At 39.3% G+C, this 21,538-nt stretch overlaps 1 protein-coding gene across 3 annotated transcripts in view; it reads right to left on the minus strand.

Moving 5' to 3' along the window:
* The window catches only part of itgb6 (integrin, beta 6), a 112,718-nt gene extending 91,429 nt beyond the window's left edge, over positions 1 to 21,289 (minus strand). For 2 of the 3 annotated variants that reach the window (XM_039757475.1, XM_039757478.1), the window contains exons 1-2: positions 21,104 to 21,289; positions 7,435 to 7,527 (exon numbers count right to left, since the gene is read on the minus strand). The gene's annotated coding sequence lies outside the window, so the exon portion shown is untranslated. The remainder of the gene's footprint in view (positions 1 to 7,434; positions 7,528 to 21,103) is intronic. The other variant, XM_039757477.1, reaches the window with a different exon arrangement.
* Between the last annotated feature and the right edge of the window lie 249 nt (positions 21,290 to 21,538).

A 21,538-nucleotide genomic window follows, 5' to 3' on the forward strand; every position in this document is an offset into this window, starting at 1 on the left:
TCCAGACTCTGCCATTTGAATTTGGAGATGGAAGCAAAGAAAGTGGCAAAGAGCTTGCCTGGCAGGAGGAAACAAGGCCAGTGGGATTCATGAGTGGGTATTAGGGAATGCTCTTATGGCTCTTGACTAGTCAGATACCCAGAATTATAGAAGAAAGGTCCAGAAAGGGTTAAGATTTTGCTTTGTTTAGTATTGCATAATTGTATTTCAGTGAGGGGCCAACACTAGATGGCACAATGTTTTCGGGGTCTGAGAACATTCTCTACCCCCCATTCCATTATGTAGGCTTGAAAATGTCATAGAAAGGTATTAATAAATGCCTTCATCAATCCACACATCCAGCTATTCTTTCCTTTACTGTCATCACAAAGTACTTTTCTAGAGTCAAGTCATTTTTATAATGGTTTTCATATTTTGTTTAATTGTTATAATCTTATAAATTAATAAATAAGCTCGTTGGGAAATTGTGGTAAGGTTTATGTAATAATTATATGAGAAAAACGTATATTTTGGTGGCAGTTATTTCAAGTATAAGTAATATGCAGGAACTGGAAAAATACTGATCCAAGAACCCAAAACTAAGGATAGCTCTAAATCCATATACTGCATTCCCACAGCAACCTGACACATTTTTTCCTCAGGTTGGCCTTTGAAAGTCCAACACAAAATTGTTTTATGTGTAAGTAGTGCAGTCGCTGAAAATGTATCCTTGTGTGTGTGTCAGCATTTCCAGAATATGAAAAAAAAGGCTAAAACTTTTATCAAAGTATACATTTACAAGTAAATTACTTGGCCTTAATAGAAGTGTGACATCATATTATTAGTGCTGGACATTGTAAACAACATTGATTTGGACAGTCTGTCTGGAAAATTCACTTTCACTGGCTGCAACATGAGTAACGGAGAACACAGGCCACAAATAATGGCATTCATGTGAAGTATGCTGCCTATGACAGATTGTGACCAGCAGAGGGTGTTGCTTAACTAGACGTGGAACTTCAGTAACTGTAAATACTTTAGAAAATCACTGGATAAACCAAATGGACACATTGGTCAAAGCTTTACATGTCATCGTATAAACTTACTGTTTTCAGTTTCAAAGATTCAGGCTGAAAACATTTTAATGTGACTTATGAAATGAATGTGTCCATTGCAGATTTGTTTAAATTTGAAGGAGTGTTCCCTGTGATTGTAAGGACTTAAATGATAGTGCCTCATCTTGTTTGGTATTTTTCTTTTAACATTTCATTTTCCAGTTTTCTTTGTTGGGGAGAGCAGATGCACCATTTTACTGTTTTGATGTTGCTAAGCAAAGGCGGCACGGTGGCGCAGTGGGTAGCGCTGCTGCCTCGCAGTAAGGAGGCCTGGGTTTGCTTTTTGGGTCCTACCCGTGTAGAGTTTGCATGTTCTCCCCATGTCTGCATGGGTTTCCTCCTGGTGCTTCGGTTTCCTCCCACAGTCTAAAGACATGCAGGTTAGGGGCATTGGCGATCCTAAATTGTCCCTGGTGTGTGCTTGGTGTGTGGGCTGGCGCCCTGCCCGGGTTTGTTTCCTGCCTTGCTCCCTGTGTTGGCTGGGATTGGCTCCAGCAGACCCCCATGACCCTGTAGTTCGGATATTGCAGGTTGGATAATGGATGGATGAATGTTGCTAAGCAAATACATTGTGCACTCTGTGTCTTTCATTGAGGTCAGATGCTCAGTTTCCAATTCAAGTTTATTTAAGCCCAGACCGTGTATCAAGTGGTGTTCAAACATTTTGCTAATAAAGGAACACCCTTGTGAAAAAAACTTGAATAATTAAAAACGAAAGAGGAATTTAACTTTGACCATTGCTAGTTTTGTGACCACAGGTTTTGTTTCAGCTTTGACTTAGTTTGCCACTCTCAGATCTTGTGTATCAGCCATTGCTTGTCTGAACACTGCCTGAAATGAAGACAGTTTAAAAGTACTCTTAACCACGTATAAAGAAAAAAAAAAAAACCAGAAAACAATCACTGTCATTATTTTGGATTGCATTACTCTTGACATCGGTTAGGAGTAAATGTGAAATATTATTGTAAAAAACTTTTTTTTATCATTTTAACTAATACAAGGCAATAAGGAGCAAGGTGAACATTTCCATTTTGGCCACACATTTGTTTGTTTTCAGTATGAATAAATACTACCAGACAGTAACCACATTGCTGATGTGACCTCTGAAGTAGTGCTCCTCAAGCAAACATTGAAGTAAGGATATAAAAGCAATGTTTGCATACAAAGTTGTGGGTATTTGACGTTCTTCTTGTTTCTTGGCATATATTTCTTTGTAATTGTCATTCTAGCATTCAGTATCGATGAGCCAGAGTTTTATCCGGCAGTTCACAGGTCAGTTTGCACTGGCACTTGGCTTTGATTGTCATGTGTACTTTCTGTTTCCCATTCTTGACGCTCAGCATAAGGTGCTGCTGTTCTTGTTCTTCTTGGTATGATTGGCCTCAGCAATGCGCTTGACAATCAGCAGATGTTGCTACTGTTCTTTTCCTTTCTACCATGTTACCCTCTTGAGCAGTTTGCCATAAGAAAGACGTGAACCCTGAAAACCTTGCAGAGGTTGCCATGACTACAATTTTTTACTTTTTTCACCAGTGTGTATCACATCATAAGCTTTCAATTAAGACCAAGATTGAGGTTATAGCCCCTGTGGTTAGTGAATAATCGTGTGACAGATCAACAAGACCCTTAGCATCCACCTTATTAAAAAGTCAAGTGTTTGTGTGTGTCTGTGTATCTGTGTGTCTGTCTGGTTGATATGGCTTTGTTATATGTCACTTGGTATAGGATTCGTAAAAGCAGTGGCTATGTTTGTGATGTGCCATCTGTTGAAATAAAAAATACAATGCATTTCAATACTACATGCATTACAAAATACATTCCAATAAATGGTGCACTAAAATTCACATTTCAACCTGTCTTAGATGGGTAGCACAGCTAGTCCACCTTAATAAAAGGATGATTGTACGTGTGTCTGTCTGGTTGGTATGTTTCTATCATTCCAGAAGATGACACATTACAAACATTAACATTGCTCTTATAAATCACCAAATCATGACACATACCAATCAGCGTGTTTACATGCACACATAATTGGATTAAGGCGAATACTCTGGTTTCTTAATAATCTGCGTTTACCTGTGTAAGTACACTTGGAGTTCTTCTTTGGCGAAACGCTCCAACATCATTAAACTATGCAAAAAAAGCTAAACATCTTCATTAGATACCGTGCGTTCAAAACTAAGCATGATGCCTTTGATAATTTTCTTGTGTTTTATAAATATATTTAGTCAAATCCATCATTTATTTATAGGTTTCTTTTACTGGATAGCATGCAGCAAACTATTTTATGCTTCAGTGCGTTTACATGCACAGAAATAATCGGGATAAAGTAAATAACCCGATGAAAGCAGAAATCTGCTTTCTTAATGATCCGTGCAAGTAATCTTCTAAAGTTCTCCTTTGGCAAAACACTCCAACCTTATTAAACTGCACAAAAAAGAGTTAAATGTCATCACCACTGTGATTCTAAAAATAAGCATGACACCTGTGATCATTTTCTTATGTTTTATAAATGTGTTAAATTAATACTTTATTTATAAGGTTCTGTTACCGGATGCAGCAAACACTTTTCTTCTTGGCTGTGCTATTGACCCTGCAAAGACTCGTAGGCACGGGTGCTTCCTACCTTACACGCAGTGCTGCTGAATAATAATAACCAAGGTGTTTTCACTTCAGTAAAACTTCAGTTACTTTTAAAAGCAATTGGATGACTTAATGCACGTTACTTTTTGCGTGGTATCCTACTGCTGTCAGGATTGTGTTTCTTAGTTTAACACTGCATGTTCAGCTCATCAGCATACATTTTTGCAATTTCTGAAATACTGAGACAGATTATTTCAGCCAGGAAAAGGAACAATGTGATCACCTGAACATTTGCTTCTACAAATGTATTTTGTGGACATGCCTGCTGAAAACGTGAGCAAAGTGAATCCATGTGCAGGCTGACAGAGTGCAATGGACATGCGCAGAGCAGAAAATCGTTAACTGTAACCCAGTTAAGGGTTTACATGGCCACATAATCTGATCATTCGCTGAGAAACTGACTTCTGTTGATCAGGTTTCTCAGAGGCTGATTTGTCTGACCAGGACAATGGTTTCCATGACATTTTAGAAGTCAGGTTTCTGTGAATAACTAGGTTTTTGAAGAACATGTAAATGTGCTGAATGTTAGAGTTCTAATCTGATAATATTATTTATTCTGTGTGGTTAGTGGCTAGTGTCAGTGGTAAAATGCCCTTGGGGAAGAGTGGAGGCAGCATTGACCCTTTGATACTGTATGCTAGTAATGCTGAGAGAAAATGCCAACGAGTGAATGCTTGTGCACCTACCTAATAAGAAAAAAAGAGAGAAATAAGATTAATCAACAGGTGTCAGTCATAAGAAGGCATTGGAAAGCAAGTTACTGGGAGGCTAACTGACATACTGTGCATTTTTAGATGGCTTGCCAGGTCTGGTGCTCACTGACAATGGAATGTGTTTAAGAGAGATAAAGAAACAGTACAATGTTGCATCGGCAAAACTATTTTACTATAGGGGTGAATTATGAAAATGTATTAGACTATATTCAATTTCTATTGCCTTCCTAGATTGTGTTTCTGTCACGTTTACATTTCTAAAACAAGTTGGAAAATGTACAAATGAAGTAGCAGGTGCATTCCAGGACGTCATTAAATGACTTAAACTTCGTCAATGATTCAGTTATCACATTTTCATTTATTAAACTAGTGGGCTTTGTCCCCTGCTCTCTTCGCTCGCCAACCCCCATGCCAGCTGTGGCAAGTGGCTGGGGGCGGCACCTAACTGGGATTCCTGTAAGGACTGAGAGAGGGACTACACCTCCTCCAGACCACGAGAGGGGAGCCGCCCTGGTTGGTATGGGGACCATGGGAACAGAGCATGGAAGCTCAACCCCTACTCTCTCTTCTGTTTCTTTTTCCGGTTTCTTTGTGGTGGCGGCCTGCGCCACCACCACCTACTCAAAGCATCCTGATGCACCAACATTGATGGACTGAAAGCCAGAAGTCTACGTGACCATCATCATCAGGTCCTTCCATGAAAACCCTAAATACAAAGAGGACTGTTTGACTTATGTTAGGTAGATTGCCCAGAGGGGACTGGGTGGTCTCGTGGTCTGGAACCCCTACAGATTTTATTTTTTTCTCCAGCCTTTGGAGTTTTTTTGTTTTTTCTGTCCACCCTGGCCATCGGGCCTTACTCTTATTCTATGTTAATTAATGTTGACTTATGTTTATCTTTTATTGTGTCTTCTATTTCTCTATTCATTTTGTAAAGCACTTTGAGCTACATTTTTTTTTTTTATAAATATGTGCTATATAAATAAATGTTGATTGATTGATTGATTGTAGGGGCCCGTGGTCACTGCCAGGTGGTGCCCAGATGCCTTTAAAAGCCCTGGACATCAGCACAAGGATTACCAGGGACACCCGGAGTGCTTCCCGCCACACCAAGAAGTGCCGCAGGAAGCTCATCTGGAGGCACTTGGAGCATGTCCGGGTGGACATAAAAGGGGTCGCCTCCCTCCATTCGTCAGCTGGAGGCGGGTGGAAGAAGACAGAGCTCGGAGGAGAGGAGTGGAGGTGGTCAGAGAGAGAGGCATTGTTAAAAGAGGCCTGGACTGAGGGTGCTTGGTGCAGGTGCAGGTGCAGGGGCACTGGGTTGTGTGCTTTGGTTCACTGTAAATATGTATAGTAAACGTGTGTGTGGTTTTGAACCATCGGTGTCTGCCTGTCTGTGTCCGGGCTGCTCTCCACACTGCGTTATGCACCAGCCTCTTTGTGGTTCTGTCACTCACGTATGGGGATGCGGTTGTACAATTTAAACAGATTGTTATTTTCATGGGAATTGTTACATATGCATAATAGAACTAACTATTTTACATTACAGCAAGTAATTAGCCATATTAAAAAAGAATAAAACGTAATAATTTGAAAGTAAATTATGTTTCGTGTTGTGTTAGAGTTATTCGTTGCGCAACACGATTTTGTTCCGTTTGGCTTTAAAATTTAAAAAACACGCAAATACTTTTTAAACTTACACTTTTACTGTAAAACTTCAATAAAACAATTTTTTGAATTGCATTTTTGTCAATATCACATTGAATTTTGATTCTGTATTTATGACAACGCAGCATATAACTGCCTGCGATTGAACTTCGTTTCTTTCCCTTTATTAAATAAATGACTTTATCGAATGTTTGACTCAGAGATTTGTTAATTGTCTTTGCAAAAGCTATTCTATCGGGAAACTGTTAACATTTCAATACAAATGGCATATCAAGATCTCCTTTGGTGTGTGATGTTATCCCCTGAAGATGTACTACATTACCTTTCTTGGATACTTCCCTCTTTTTACAGTAATTTGTGCGGTGGAAGACCGGCTGGTGTTAACAGTTGTAGGTATTCTTCGGGATATTGTAAGTTGATGTTTTCATCTTCCACACCATCAACACCAACTGTTTTAGCATAGTCTATTGATACATATTTAACCAATTTGCTGAGTAACCAATCGACATTTTTGGCATTAATTCATTTGATTTCATTTTTTCTCGGTGTTAGGATTACCCTGTACTCATTTTTTTCTGTTAATAACCCTTTGTGGTGAAATTCTTCAATAAGATTTGGACACAATACGTTGTCTTTAATTGGGAACTTAAAGTGAGGAAAACGTTAAAATTTATAAGAGCTGAGAGAGCATGAACTGTGTCTGTCAAAAGCATTCACACGAATGGGAGGTGAGATTACTGTGTGGCTGAAAATGGTTGAGAGGAGGATGTGACTTGAAAAATTCTCAAGGCCACGGTCTCAACTCGCAGGACTTGAAAAAATCTTCCAAAAAGTCTTGTCTCATTGCAGGATTTTTTTATATAATAGAGAGATATTTTTGTAACAATAAATCAAATTCAAAAAAGAACAGTGATAATAGAATGCAATTACATGTATTAGTAGACTACATTCACAGTACATTACAATATTACAAAATTAAAATGCAGTACAAATACACTTGTGGTGGCTCACTAACTTTCAGCAGATTCCAATTCAAGTGTTAATGGAAAATGGAATTGACTGATGTCTTGTTAGCAGAGCCCACATTTCTTAGTCTTAAGTTAGAATTGTTGGCTGCTTCACCCCATCATGGAGTGCAAGTCTGGAGCTTTGCTGATAAATTGTAGTGTTAGAGAAACATTGAGTTATTAGAATGTGCAGATAATGCAGCTGTGAGATTGTCTTTAGTTTAACTTACATACTGAGTACGTATTTGTTCTCTCTATACTTTTTCAAAATGTCTTTCCACTTATATTCATTCTTGACAGTTTACTTACCTCATACAGCAGGACAAGAGAGCTGGTGTAACAGAGGCTCGTGTGTGCTCACCTCTCCGGCTGTTCTACTAACTGTATTGAGGATCTGGTTTGCTGTCAGGAGAGGGATGTCAGATGAGTAAAACAGGAAAATTTACTAAATAAATATACAAGCAAAAGTGACCTTTCTCAAGGTAAGTTTGAAACAAAAAACACTAATCTGTAACTAATATCACACAGAACAGTCAAGATAGACAAGTTTGCAAATTTGCAGATGCTTTTCAATAGAAGGCTTTAACATTTCGAAATTTTGTACAGTGCACTCTATTCGAGATATCTCTCTATTATAAAAAAAATCTTGGAAGGCTTGGAAGGAGACGATTTTCTTGTGATTTTCTCGAAGACAATTTGACATCTGGCGAGAGACACTTTAACGTCACACAAGACAAGGCAGTGAGATAAATGGACAGCTGCTGTACAGGCTTTTAAATGATCGACGCGCAGCACGACAAGCAGAACACGTAGCTCGGCAACAGAAGCAAGCCAGCAGCTGATCAGACCGCATCTCCTCACCGTGCGTTCAGCTCCCAATTGACAACGAAGTGGCTAGAGTGTAGCGCACACTATATGGGGGAGTGTTAGGGGGCGGAAGAGCGAAGCGAACACGGGGCAAAGCCCCCTAGTCTTAATGAAAATTGAATTTTCCCACCACCTTTGAAGATTTATTGTGCCACATTTTAACAAAATCGGTTCACTGGCAGTCGTAGCAGTGTTTTTTGCAGACAGGCAGACATGGTGAATGCAGTAGGTACTTTTTACGTTGTATGCAAACACATCTAAAAAGAGACCCAGAGTAAAAATGTAAACTGGAAAAAGATACAGTGATTTCTAAACAAAGTCTAACCATTCATTGAGTCTTTGAACCACAACTAAGGCAGGTAACATCACAGATACAAGCAGAAAATCCTCTGACACGGTGAAGACAGCAAAACCAAGTGGAGCCATTACTTTGTGAGTCCTGAGAAGTGCAGAATCAGTGTGCACAACTAAAATAACCAGAATATTCCTAACACTGAATCAGAGTGTTGTTGGTTAGTGGCCTTAGCAGGATGTGCTAACAGTCACCCAGGCCTCATTTCACCATGTTAGATTCCAGCAGCATTACTTTAACCAGATCCATGGCACTGTTGTAACTCAGACATTTCTATGGCAGTTCAGTCTCTCTCTGTTTTAAACAGATAAAAACAACTCATTGCTGGAAGTAAACACAAAGCTAAAGGAGGATTACAATAGTGTTTGTCCAAAACTGCTTGACCAACAGTGCACTTCCCTTCAGTTCACATTATTGATGTCCCCTCAGTGCCACCTCATGCTGTGGGAGGTGAAGCATTAGAACAATTTCCATCAGTCCTTATAGCTTTCTAACGCAAGGACTCAATGCTTGCTTTCTCAATGGTCCCTGAGCCCACGTTATAATCAAGCCTGTTGTTTGACAGTCTATGAGCAAGTAAAAGCAACTGAAGTGGAAACAACAGTCTTGGCAAAAACATATTCTCTCAGTTTGTCACCGGTCCATAAAGGATTTATGCCAGTGCTGTCCTGGCTTTTTAAACAGCCAACAAAAAGAAAGGGAAACTGGCATCGTTCGTCCAATAACAGGCAGAGTTCAAAATACACTGGAATGGAAATTGGCCACGCAGTTGACACCAGAGACCAAGGACATGGAAGCAAGCAAATAACCAAAAGCATAATGACATTCATATTAGAGGAGTTTAAAGAACAGTAAGGTCAGTTTTCTGAGGTAGTCTAGTAAAAAAGCCCGATCTCTGTTTCTTCAAAATTTGCTGTTTGCCGTTAGTCCCATCTAACCTGACATCGTTTCAGCAATATTACAAAGATGGACAGGCAAGCTGCTTGGGTGTCGAAAGCTGAAAAACTATCTGGAAAAAGTTGCAGTGGAAGTTGTAGCAAATAGGAGTTAATGACCACAGGGGGTCTTGTTTATGTTGCTTGAGTCTGAAGAATTTGATTTTGACCTTGAAACTACAGTGTGTGACGAACATTAAATCCATGGAAAATTTACTAAAATAAAAAAAATAAAATCTAAATTATATCATCGACAGATGTGAAGGAGGTGTGGGGTGAACGCATTTTGTAGCCCCATTATTTGAAAATGATGTAAATTAGTCTCAAAAGCAGATGGCCTTGATAGTAGGTGAAATATAAGTGAATACCTGAATTTCAAACGGGAAGAACAAATGAATTGCCTTAGGCAGGAGAAAGAAGCTGTGCATTAAATCATTTAAAAAGAGGTGTGGCAGACATATGAGTCACTATGGTGCTTGGGAAAAAAGTAAAAGAAAAATCTCTCAGTGCTTTGTGCTACCACTACACTCCAACCAGAGGAGACAAGCAGAGAGCCATAATGACATTTGAATGAGGCGAACTTACCCTGTTCACTGCCAACTAATGCAGAAGAAGAACGGCAATCTAATGGACTGATGCAATGGATTTAGGAGGGACATACACTGCCTAACCAGCACCACTGTACTATGACCCTCTCATTGTTACTTGCTCAGATATTTGTTATTTATGTATTTACATTTTATTTGGAATGGCTGTAGCCGCCCCATTGAATATATGTGTTGTAGCAGGATGAATGATGAGGTAAGGGGAATTCAAATGATTGGAGTGTGAACCCGGAAAAACCCTGTTTAATTTTAACAAAAGAAATATAGGCTTTGAAACAAAACAATTTGGGAAAATTGTCCTTTTCGACAGGTCAGTCTTAGCGAGACACACTCTCTCCCTGTCTGTTTCTGTCTCTCTTGCAGTGTCAGGTCCACCTACTGGGAGCATCTCCCATTTAAAGTGAGAGGACCGGACAGACTGGGGCTGCCTTGGCTTCGTTGCCCTCAACGGGAGGTTTTCTCAAGGCTGTAAGAGGAAAAGGGAGACAAGACTGTTAGTGACAATGCCCCCAACTCGTCCAGGGGTGGTACCACATGCATAATGTGAGCCCGGAAGGCAAAACTCTGATGCACATGTATGACAATGTATATATGTGTATATGTATAATATATGTATATATACCATTCTTACTGTATCAGTTGCGTGAAGATGACTGCTCACAACCATAGCACCTGGAAAACAATTGAGCATTATAGCACACTTGCTAAATACATGTCTTCTTTGAGCTTCACTAAACTTTGTTCCATTCACTTTGCTTCTGCAGAAGGCCTTTGTTTGCTTTAACTGGCACGCTCCATTTCTCTGCGTGATTGCTGTCAGCGCTGTGGTGAAAAGGGGATGCAGTGCATCAGAGATTCCCACTCACTACAGCATTATTAATGTCAAATATGAACAAATAAATAAACAGCTGTCAGCTAATTTTCTTTTTTCTGTGCCACCAAATTTCAATCCAATCCATCTCAAGGCATTTTTGACATTTCCAGGTATCTCGTTTTTCTATTGTGGAGGAGTTACCCCTAAATATTGATACATCCAATATCTACTGCTCTAAATTTACCACCCCAGCAAATTTCAGATTTTTAGCTAAATGGAAAATATTGTTTTTGCTGATGTGTGAGTGAACCCAGCCTCCATTTGCAGTCAGTCCCGCTTGTGTCAGGAAAGACATCCAGCCATACAAATCTGTACAACATAGACCTTACTTAGAATTGGGAAAAGATGAAAAAGGAGAAGAAGAAGATATTGATGAGTGAGTTAGTGAACTTTGCATTACAGTAGACCCCCGCAAAGTTGCGGTTCAGGGTTCGCGGACTCAGTCGTTCACCGATTTTTCCTTAGAACCTAACTATTAATTGTTAGCGGAAAGCGCAAATATCCTCTGCAATTTTTTATGGCTTTTTTTTGTGGCAATACTGTGCTGAAGAGAGAACAGGAAGCAACCACTGAGGGAAATGTGGTTTGGGATGGTGAAAGTAGCCAATCCGAGAGCGTTATTCATTTCTCCTTGCTGCTGATTGATTGCTGTCCTGTGATGCAACTCCAGCTGAGTGTTCTTGTGTTTTCCATTTTGTTATTGTTTTCATTTTGTTATTCTTAAACGCACAAGATGTTGCTGAAATGCCGTGCACCTTCTAATCATTCTGGCACTGAGCCTAAGCACCAGAAGAAGTTTAAAACACTCCAGGAGAAGGTTAAACTACTGGATTTGCTCCGGGAAGTTAAAACTTATGCTGCAGTAATGCACCACTATGGAATTAATGAAAGCACCGTACGCTACATAAAGAAGAACGAAGCAGCGATCTGGAGTACCGTATCTGTACGTTTCTGTGATAGTGCCAAAAAGGTAATGACCGTAAGGAATAAAAATATCGTCAGGATGGAACCTGTCTTGGCATTGTGGATCACCAACTGCAGGAAGACGAATATCCCCTTGGACGGTAACATCATCCATGAGAAAGCACGGAAATTGTACCAGCAGTTCGCTACAGAAGACAATGTAGCAACTTCCCCTCACAATGTTCCTGAAACCTATAAAGAAAAGCCAGCACGAAACCCCACCAGAAGAAGACCCGTCCAAAGATACGACTCCTCCTGAAGCGCCTGAAGAAGAGGCGCCACCCGAGCAGTTTTAAATCCTAGGCATCGTACTCCACAGCTACTTCATCATCATCATCATCATCAATATCATTCATCATTGGTGAGTACCCGTATTTTAATTAAATAAAATTATTATGTATTTGCTCTACTTATAACAAAGAAAAAGACAACGCATACCAGAGAAAACGCGCTTGCATGAATTACAGTACATATAGCGGTAACATCGGTATTTTACATTCTAGCACCACAGGAGCCATAGCAGTACAGTACTGTACAGTATACGGGTTTACCTTTACATTCTGTTTTTAGGTAATGTATTAAGGTCATTTTTTAGGTAATCTTTTAACGTATTAAGCTGAGTTTGCAACAAAATTAAAGTGCTTTGGGGGCATACAGTATTTAGGGTTTAAACTATAAAAATAGGCATTTAAAAGGCATTTTTAACCACATCAAAAAGTCGCGGTTTTTCTTACAATTCGCGGGTTCTCTAGGGGTGTAACTCCCACGAATTTTGGGGGTGTACTGTAATGTATCTGCATGTTCATTAGATGAGAAATTGCTCATTTAAGACACTAGTTGTAGCCTTCTATATGCAATTCAGAAATCTAACATCAGGGAATGACAAAAAGTCTATCTATCTATCTATCTATCTATCTATCTATCTATCTATCTATCTATCTATCTATCTATCTATCTATCTATCTATTATATAGTGCCTTTCATATCTGTCTATTGCCAGTGCTTCCGTGTGTATGCTGTGTCATTATGTCATATACTATACTGTATAGTTACTGCAAAATTCTGCATCAGTGAGGCAAATCCATTTCATAATGACAGTATAATAGATCACTTTGTTACTTTTTTAAAAATGTGGAACAAATACATAAGACAAAAACATGTGACATTTTTTTCTGCTAGACTTCTAAAGTGGTGAATTAATTATTAAACAGCCTTTAAGATAATTCCATTCATGATGGCATCTGGCCAGTGAGTTAACTTCCAGACAGGAATCAGACAGTGCAGATAATGTAAGGTCTGGTGGGAGGCCTTTAGTGAAGTCCTTCAGAAGTCTGTTCTCAGACTATAAGGCTTTATTATGATTCTGTAATATTATTAACTCTGCAAAATGTGAAAATGATACTACACACTTTTAGTTCTCCAAAATTACTTTGAAAAAATTATCTGACACTTTGACATAACAAGTGTCCTGGCCACAATTCGAACATCAACCTCACTATGCTACTAAGAGTAACCTAACATTGAATGATGCACATTGAATTCAGTTTATTAAAAAGCAAAAGTCTTTGGCAATGTGAACATCCCAAGATGGAGCAGAAGTAAAAGGAGTAGTAGTATATATGTAGTATATTAGCTATACTACATAGAAATCTAGAAACTTCCTGGACTTTAATGTCTTGACATTACATAGCTGATCTCAGTCCCCACGTATGCACACACAGAGTTGCTAACTAACTAACACAGAAAAACAGGCAGACTCCATGTGTATGATAACCGGACACCAGATTCAAAAACCAAGACAATGGATACATAAAGGCCTATTTGTACTCAGGCACAGGCAGCTGCAGATGTTGTCGCCCAGAGGATGCACACTTTGGTCTGTCTATACTTAACGTGTTCAGTGGGCTACACTGCACTGTAGCAGAATCCTATGGCTTTTCCCTCAAACCTTTTTCTTGGCCTTTAAATATCGATCTCATAGATATTTCCATTTCTGTCTGCACAAACTTTCATCTTTGCTTAAGTGTCTAGGCGATGTCATAGTATGAATTTGTTCACATTTGGCTATCGCTGTGTGCTTTTGATGTTAGATTGTGTAGGTGTGGGTCGCTGCACTTGACACAACTGTTCCACATTGAGCCTGTGTTCTTGAATAGCACATTTACAGTCAACGTGTGCAGATGTGCACAGGACTGCGTGGTTACAAAATTCTGGACGTTTATGTCAACGCACACCACAGAATAAACATTCTGTGCAACTAGTTTACTGTTGCAATTCGACCTTCAGAGAGATCACACGCCAAATTTTATTTTTATCTCTTTTATTAATCTGGAGCCACTCCTAGTGCCAAAACTGATCCCAGACACAAAATAGTTAAACACCAGGACAGGTATACACAAGCTGCTTAGGCACCACTGCTCACTTCCCTGACTGCTTATGGTAAATTAACCATAAAAGTTTTTCTTAAAAAAAGCAAAGGGGAAAGGACATGTTAGCATCACTCCATAAGCACAGAGTCGACGAGTATGTACTTAGTATTTACATTACGTTGAAGTCCACATCCTCTGTCTGACACACTAACACTGAGTACTTCCAGCCAATGAATCATTCAGCAGACGTGTGTTAAGAAACAAAATGGGGCTTCTTTATGCCAACAGCAATACTCTCTATCTATCTATCTATCTATCTATCTATCTATCTATCTATCTATCTATCTATCTATCTATCTATCTATCGCTGTTATAGATACTGTATATACAGTAGAACAGATAGAACTGTATGTTTCCCCAGGGGAAATGTGGCTTTTTATAGCTCTTTAAATAAATAAATACATAAATAGGTAGATAAATAAATAAGTACTTTAATAAATATAAAAACACACTTTGTTCTGAACACACACAATAATGACTATAAGGCATGAAAATTAAAAAGAAAGAAAACTTTACACTTGGCAGTCCCAGTCCCAGTGAGGCACTATACTGACATATTACTGTTGGTATAAAGGAGCCCCATTGTGCTTCTTGACACACTTCTGCTGTTTAATTTGTTAGTTGAAAGTCCTCAGTGTCGGTTTGTCAGTGAGAGGATGTTCAGCATTGTTCATAATGGCACCCAGTTTTGATTTAATTCTGTCCTTTGCTACGACCTCCAGCGGGTCCACAGTGTGCTCTGTAACTGAGCCTGCCCTTTTGATTAGCTTGTTGATTCGGTGATTCTCTCTTGAAGTGTTGTTATTAGCCCAGCACACCACAGAGTAGAGAATTGCACTGGCTTATCTTTGAATATGTTACTCAAATATTTAGTCTTCAAAAACATGTTGACTGACTGAATCTTTGATGAAGTAACTAAAAAAATGAACAAAGCTCCAACCTTCAAGTCGGTTAACTGACTCCTGAAATGTACCTGAGTGTTATGCCATGCATACATTTTGTAACTTTTTTTATATTAAATTTAAATCTGTTATTCTGCCAACAATCTCGGTGCTAAATTAATTAAAAAGTATTAAACCAAGTCAGTTTCAATATGATCACGTTTCCTTGAATTGTAGTGTGTGCATACTGCTCTAAAGTACCCTGTGATGTTGTGCATTGTGAAACATGTTATAAAAACACAGCAGTAATTTTGTTTATAGATAGATAGATAGATAGATAGATAGATAGATAGATAGATAGATGTAAAAGGCACTATATAAGATAGATAGATAGATAGATAGATAGATAGATAGATAGATAGATAGATAGATAGATAGATAGATACTTTATATCCATTGTGCAGTCAGAATTCTTCCCTCCGTCCTTTTCCTCCTCCCAGATTGCTGCACTGAGTGCTTAGACATGTTTACAAGTGCAGTAAGGCCACAGTCACAAACTTCTACAGTACATGGATTTATGACTCTTTCCTTGTTGTCTGTCAATCCTGGTATTTTCCTTGCTCATGCTATGTTTTCTGTAGGTGCATATCGGTGAATATTGAATGATTCTATATATACATACACACACATCATTTTGATAATCTATAAACAAGCAGAGGTCGTCTCTCTAGCCTTCTGTTATTGTTGTATTCTGCACTTGGTAACAGTGATAGTCTTGGGAACGGTGTCAAAGCACACCTAATGTACATGGATTTGATGTCTGTGTATTCAAAGCATAGAAATGCCATCGACTGCCTTAGGATACAATAACTGGTTTATGTGAGGGCCTTCATAACAAAAGAGTCATTTCACTCCAATGGGAATTTTTGCATGCAGGTGTGTCAATTCCTGTGTACTATATGTGTATATCTAATGGAAGAACAAAAAAATATCAATTTAATTCCTACTAAAGTTGGTAGAACATTCAATAAAATATGTTCATATAACACCTTTAATGGTGGGAGGGATGGTGGCGCAGTGTTTAGTGTAGCTACATCACATATGCTGGGTTCAGCCCAAGTAGTTGTTGGTGTGCAGTTTGCATGTGCTCATGTCTGGGTGTTTCTGCTTTTTTCCCATATTCCAAAGACAAATGTGTTTCCAAACCTCCCCTTGTCAAAAAGGACACAAATTGAGTGACATTTTGCCCAGGATGGATGATTACTTACCCAGCCAGAAGGCCTTTATTGCCTTCCCTAGTGTAATACATGGTAGTATCCCCCTGCTGGATCTCCGGGGGGCACACTTGCAGACTGCATGGGAGTCGTAGCCACAGTTGGCAGCCCCTCTGAGTTTTGGGAGCTGCCTGAAAAAGCTGTGTCATCTGATTTGTTTTCACCTTCTTTGTATAGATTGTAATAAAGGTGGGATAAGTTCTGACAGGATTTCTCTTGGTTTCATTTTTATATCACACAAAGCATGTCATTTTTGCAGGGGTGTGTAGCTTTTTCGTTGTCCACTGTAAGAGGCGAGTTGGTGTCAGTTACAACATATTGGTGATCTGATAAGCACAATGTAACGCTCCTCATCATCATCCTGGGCCTTGACACCAGCGTTGCTAGTAAAGCCAATTGGATTAAGTGGGCTTGGGAATGGTAGGTTACTTTTTGTGGCATGGCGGGGCTGATGTTTGAATTGTGGCCAGGACACGTGTTATGTACACTTTACACATTTTCACTGTGTCCATATGTGTTTATTTCCGTGGATACTTCAGTTTCTCCCCAAATTCTAAAGACATGCTAAGCTAGCTGGCCGCTCTACCCGGGGGCCCTTGTAAGTGCGTGTGCTGTGTATGAATGAGCGATACCTTGGGTTGGTGTCTCCTCTTGGGCTGGGTACTGCCTGACTTCAGATGCAGATGGGTTATGCTGTTCCTAAATTAGATAAACTGGGTACAGATAATGGATGGATGGACCTTTTCACACTGATATATTTTGCTAAGCTCATTACAATGAAAACGAATTAATGCAGGAGGTATGTGTATCAGATACAGAAAATCAACCAAACAGCCCACCAGAAAGTCACCAAAGCTGAACTGACTACCAAAGATGCAAGTAAGTAAGAACATCACATTTAAGAACACAGGAGAGCAAGAACTGGTTTTTGAGCCCTGGTTCAAGATTTCTGGCTAGAAGAGCCTCACAAACAGACACGGCAACAAAGCTGCACAAAGATGGTCCTCTGAGACTTGGGGGGGCAACATGAATGTCGGCGCCAGAAGTCAGCTGTCTCTGGGTCAAGTGAAGTACTGAGCTATTTTGGGATGTTTGATTTTAGAGCAGGAGCTTGAAGATGATTGTGAAGTGAACGTGAAGTCAATTAAGTTAGAACAGCTGAGAAGCGTATTGAATTTTTTGGATTCATGTTGGATGGATTAAAGCGAAAAACTAATAGAAGGAACTTTATCTGAAATATGCCTTGTATGTCTAATAATACATTAAAAAGATATGATGTTTTGCAAACTGCTGATCAATTTACATGATTCCTAACATTAAAGCTAAATTTATGGCTTCCAGTAGTATATATAGCAGTAAACAACAGCGTGCATTTTATCACAAAGAGAAATAGCTTACAGGCATGAACTGAATACTTCCTCCATACTGCTCTCTTTTCAGAAAGGTGCTGATTCTAATGGTTTCCTAGTCCTTTAAAAAGAGACGGTGGTGCAAAAGTTAGTGCTGCTTCCTTAAAGCCAGGCACAGTCCAGAGTCTCCTCTTGTCTGTTTCTTCTCACATCCTAAAGAGATGTGCCTTAGTTTAGCTGGTGATACTAAAGTGTGATGCCAGTGGAGGTTAAAATCAAATGAAATCTAATCAAATTACAGTCCAAATCAAGGTTAACATACAGTTTGGATCTGTTCATAAAAACCATCATGAGCCTGGGGGACTCTCTGCTCACCCTCAGTGCTCAGCTCAGCAAGGGGAGATGTCCCCCGGCCATCACGGTCAACCTTCAGCTGGCTTGTGTCTGTCCCTGCCGCCATCCCACAACATCCACATGGACCCCACGGGCCCTGCTCCCTTCTCCCACCGCTCTTCCTCGGTGTCTGTGGGATATCCAAGAGTGGCTGGTCATTCCTCAGTAGGAGAGACCCTACGTCGTGAGAGACCCTACCTGCTCGCTCCACCTGGGGCATCGTCTCTGACTGCTGAATGTACAATCATTCAGTTTCCTCATTAGCACCCCCCATTGCCACTCAGCTCTGCCAGCACGCCCACCTACACACTGCCACAGATCCCTAACATGCATTACCACAGCCTGGTGTGACTGATGACATGCGTGTGAGGAATTGATGTGGTCTGCTGCTCCATCCAGGGTTGTTTCCTACCTTCTGCTCAGTACTACGAGGATAAGTGACGCTAAAATGGATGAACTGATTAGCAAATAAATGGGCAGATGGATGGCTCTTTGAAAAAGATGCTGAGTTCGGGTTTTGGTAGCAAATTGTTTGATTATATAAATGAAGTAGTCAATGGTTGGGCCCACAGAAAGTAATTTTCAGTTTGCAAATTTAAACTAATCAATAGCTAACAAAAGTAAAAAGAAAGAGTAAACTTTATTGAAAATGAAAACAAGCATAACATTTTTTAAGCTTGTACTTTACAAATTGTGCTATATAACCTAACAGAGTTGGCCTTTTTAATAACTTGTGCACACTGCCTGGAGGTTGATAGTGTTGAGTCCACTACGCCTCCTAAATTCTTCTCATAAGGTATGGTTTTCATTTTCAGACCTCCCCTTGTGTATTCAAACCTAACATTCCTGCACCCTTCATGTAATATTTTACACTTACTCACATTCAATTTCTGCCACAAATCTCCCCAAACCTGCATGCTGTCCAAGTCCAAATTCAAGATTGTTATCTATATTCCTATCAAAATAATTTTTATCCATTAAAAAGACCAGCGGCCCTAACACTGACCTTTGAAGATCACCACTCTTAAATATTCCACATACTATAGTCCTGTGCTTCCAGTGTCTGAGCCCATTCTGCACCCATCTACACCCTGAACTCCCACTTCATTTAGTTTGATGCTCAGCTGTTCATGTGGCACCTTATCAAATGCTTTCTGACAATAAACATAAATATGATCATTTGCGCCACTTTGATTGAATGCTTTTGTTGCTTCCTCATAGAATTCCAGCATATTAGAAAAACACGACCTCCACCATCTGAACCCATGATGCCATGTGCTGCTCGATCTTATTCTTAATAATTCCTTCCATTAATTTACCTGGTACTCATGTTAAGCCTACTGATCTATAGTTGCTGGGATCTGCCTGGTCACCCTTCTTATATAATGGGATGATATTTGCTAATTTTCCATTCCTAAAACACTTAAACACGAGTATTTATGGCTATCTATCTATCATATAGTGCCTTGTTCTATCTATCTATCTATTGTATATATGATATACTGTGCATATCAGTTTTGTACATAACCTTATCTATGTGCTTATCTGTTATATAGTGCCTTTCCTATTTTAATATATTGCCCCTCCTATTCTATCTATCTATCTATCTATCTATCTATCTATCTATCTATCTATCATGTAGTGCCTTGTTCTATCTATCTATCTATCTATCTATCTATCTATCTATCTATCTATCTATCATGTAGTGCCTTGTTCTATCTATCTATCTATCTATCTATCTATCTATCTATCTATCTATCTATCTATCTATCTATCTATCTATCTGTCATATAGTGCCTTGTTCTATCTATCTATCATGTCATTCATGTCTATCTATCTATCTATCTATTGTATATATGATATACTGTAGGTATCAGTTTTGTACAGTACCCTATCTATGTGCTTATCTGTTATATAGTGCCTTTCCTATTTTAATATATTGCCCCTCCTATTCTATCTATCTAGATGCTACTATTTACAATCACTCCAGGAATCTAATGCAATAGGAAGACAAGGAGTTTAATCAGTTAGAGGACATCATCCATTCCACCTCACCAGTAAGTGACTAATCCCAGCACCGTGTCCTTCCCATATCCCTCCATGTCTCTCTCGTTTACAGTTTGCTAGAAGCCGGGTGGTCTGCTCTCTACCCCTTGTTCAACCCTGTCTTTGTCTTCTGTGTTTCTTTAACGCACATATTTTAGAGAGTGTGAGTTTCTGCTGATAATCGTGTCATTGCAGGCCGGAGTACTAAACATATAAAGTTGATCATCTGCTCCGTAGTCCTCTGTTAAAATTGCAGGCAAATGGCATTTTTAGACATTTATTCTGTATGCCTCTAAAGATAATTATTGCCAAAAACATTAGCTTTCAATAGCACAGTTACTGATTGGATGAATATAATGAGTCTTCTGAAACAGATTTCAAAGATTATGTTATGACATATGATTTAAATTAATACTGAAATAAAGCTAACATATTAAATGTGTAAAATCAAGAATGTCATTAATGTGAAGCTGTATCAGATGTTATAAAACAGCATATAATATCTTCATAATACACCATATTTTTGATTGAATTGTGTAAAGTCTCAAGTGCTAATGAGTCATAATTCAGCACAGTATCATTACCTAATATTCTAAAGTGCTATTAGCACGATGTCTCATTTCCTTTGTCTCATTTGGGCGAATGATAAATATTTGCTATTACGGTAAACTAGATTAGAAAGGAATATTTCCAGAAGAAGAAAAAACAGCAAACATTGAACACAGAGTGGCTGAAGAACTCCTAAATGATTTATTGTAGGCGATGAATGAACGGTGCGGGGGATTTCCTGTGCTTCCCACCAGCCGCCCCACATTTACATTTATATTCTTGTAGCACCTTTTATAAAGACATAAGCAAAGTGATCACATCCACCAAAATTAAATCAGACCACTTGAAGTGATGTCACCCAAGTGTCCCCCCCATGGCAGTGATGTCATCTGTGCGTTTTCAGTCAAGACCGCTTGAGCCTCACAGCTAAATAAAATATCATTTGAAACTGAGAAACTTACCATTAGTTGTGTGCTCTGCTGGCATTCTTTAGAGACCCGGGAGCCATAAACTACACAGTCAAGCAACAGTGGCACTTTAATCGAGCGGCCCAACGCCATACACTTTCCAGTTCAACTTCATCTGGGAAACTTTAAACCAAACTAGCGACTGCTCATAGAAAAACCATGACTACCGAGTCTGTGCTTCATTCATGCGTAAGTGTGCAGGGTAACAATGAATGAAAGCACCAACTGGCCGGCTGATTGAACAAAAAAAAAAACAAGTGCACAGTGTTAGCAAGATAATGGGATAAATTTGGAGTGACAGGCAAATGTGCACAAGTCAGAGATGACACATGGAAAAGTTATGCCTGTGCTTCATTTCGTTACAGGATTACAGAAAGCAGAGCGGAGGCCTCAGTCGGCTGTGCCCGTTTCACATTATGGTAGGATGCA

The sequence above is a fragment of the Polypterus senegalus genome, chromosome 6, assembly GCF_016835505.1.
Source record: "Polypterus senegalus isolate Bchr_013 chromosome 6, ASM1683550v1, whole genome shotgun sequence".
Lineage (NCBI taxonomy): Eukaryota > Metazoa > Chordata > Cladistia > Polypteriformes > Polypteridae > Polypterus > Polypterus senegalus.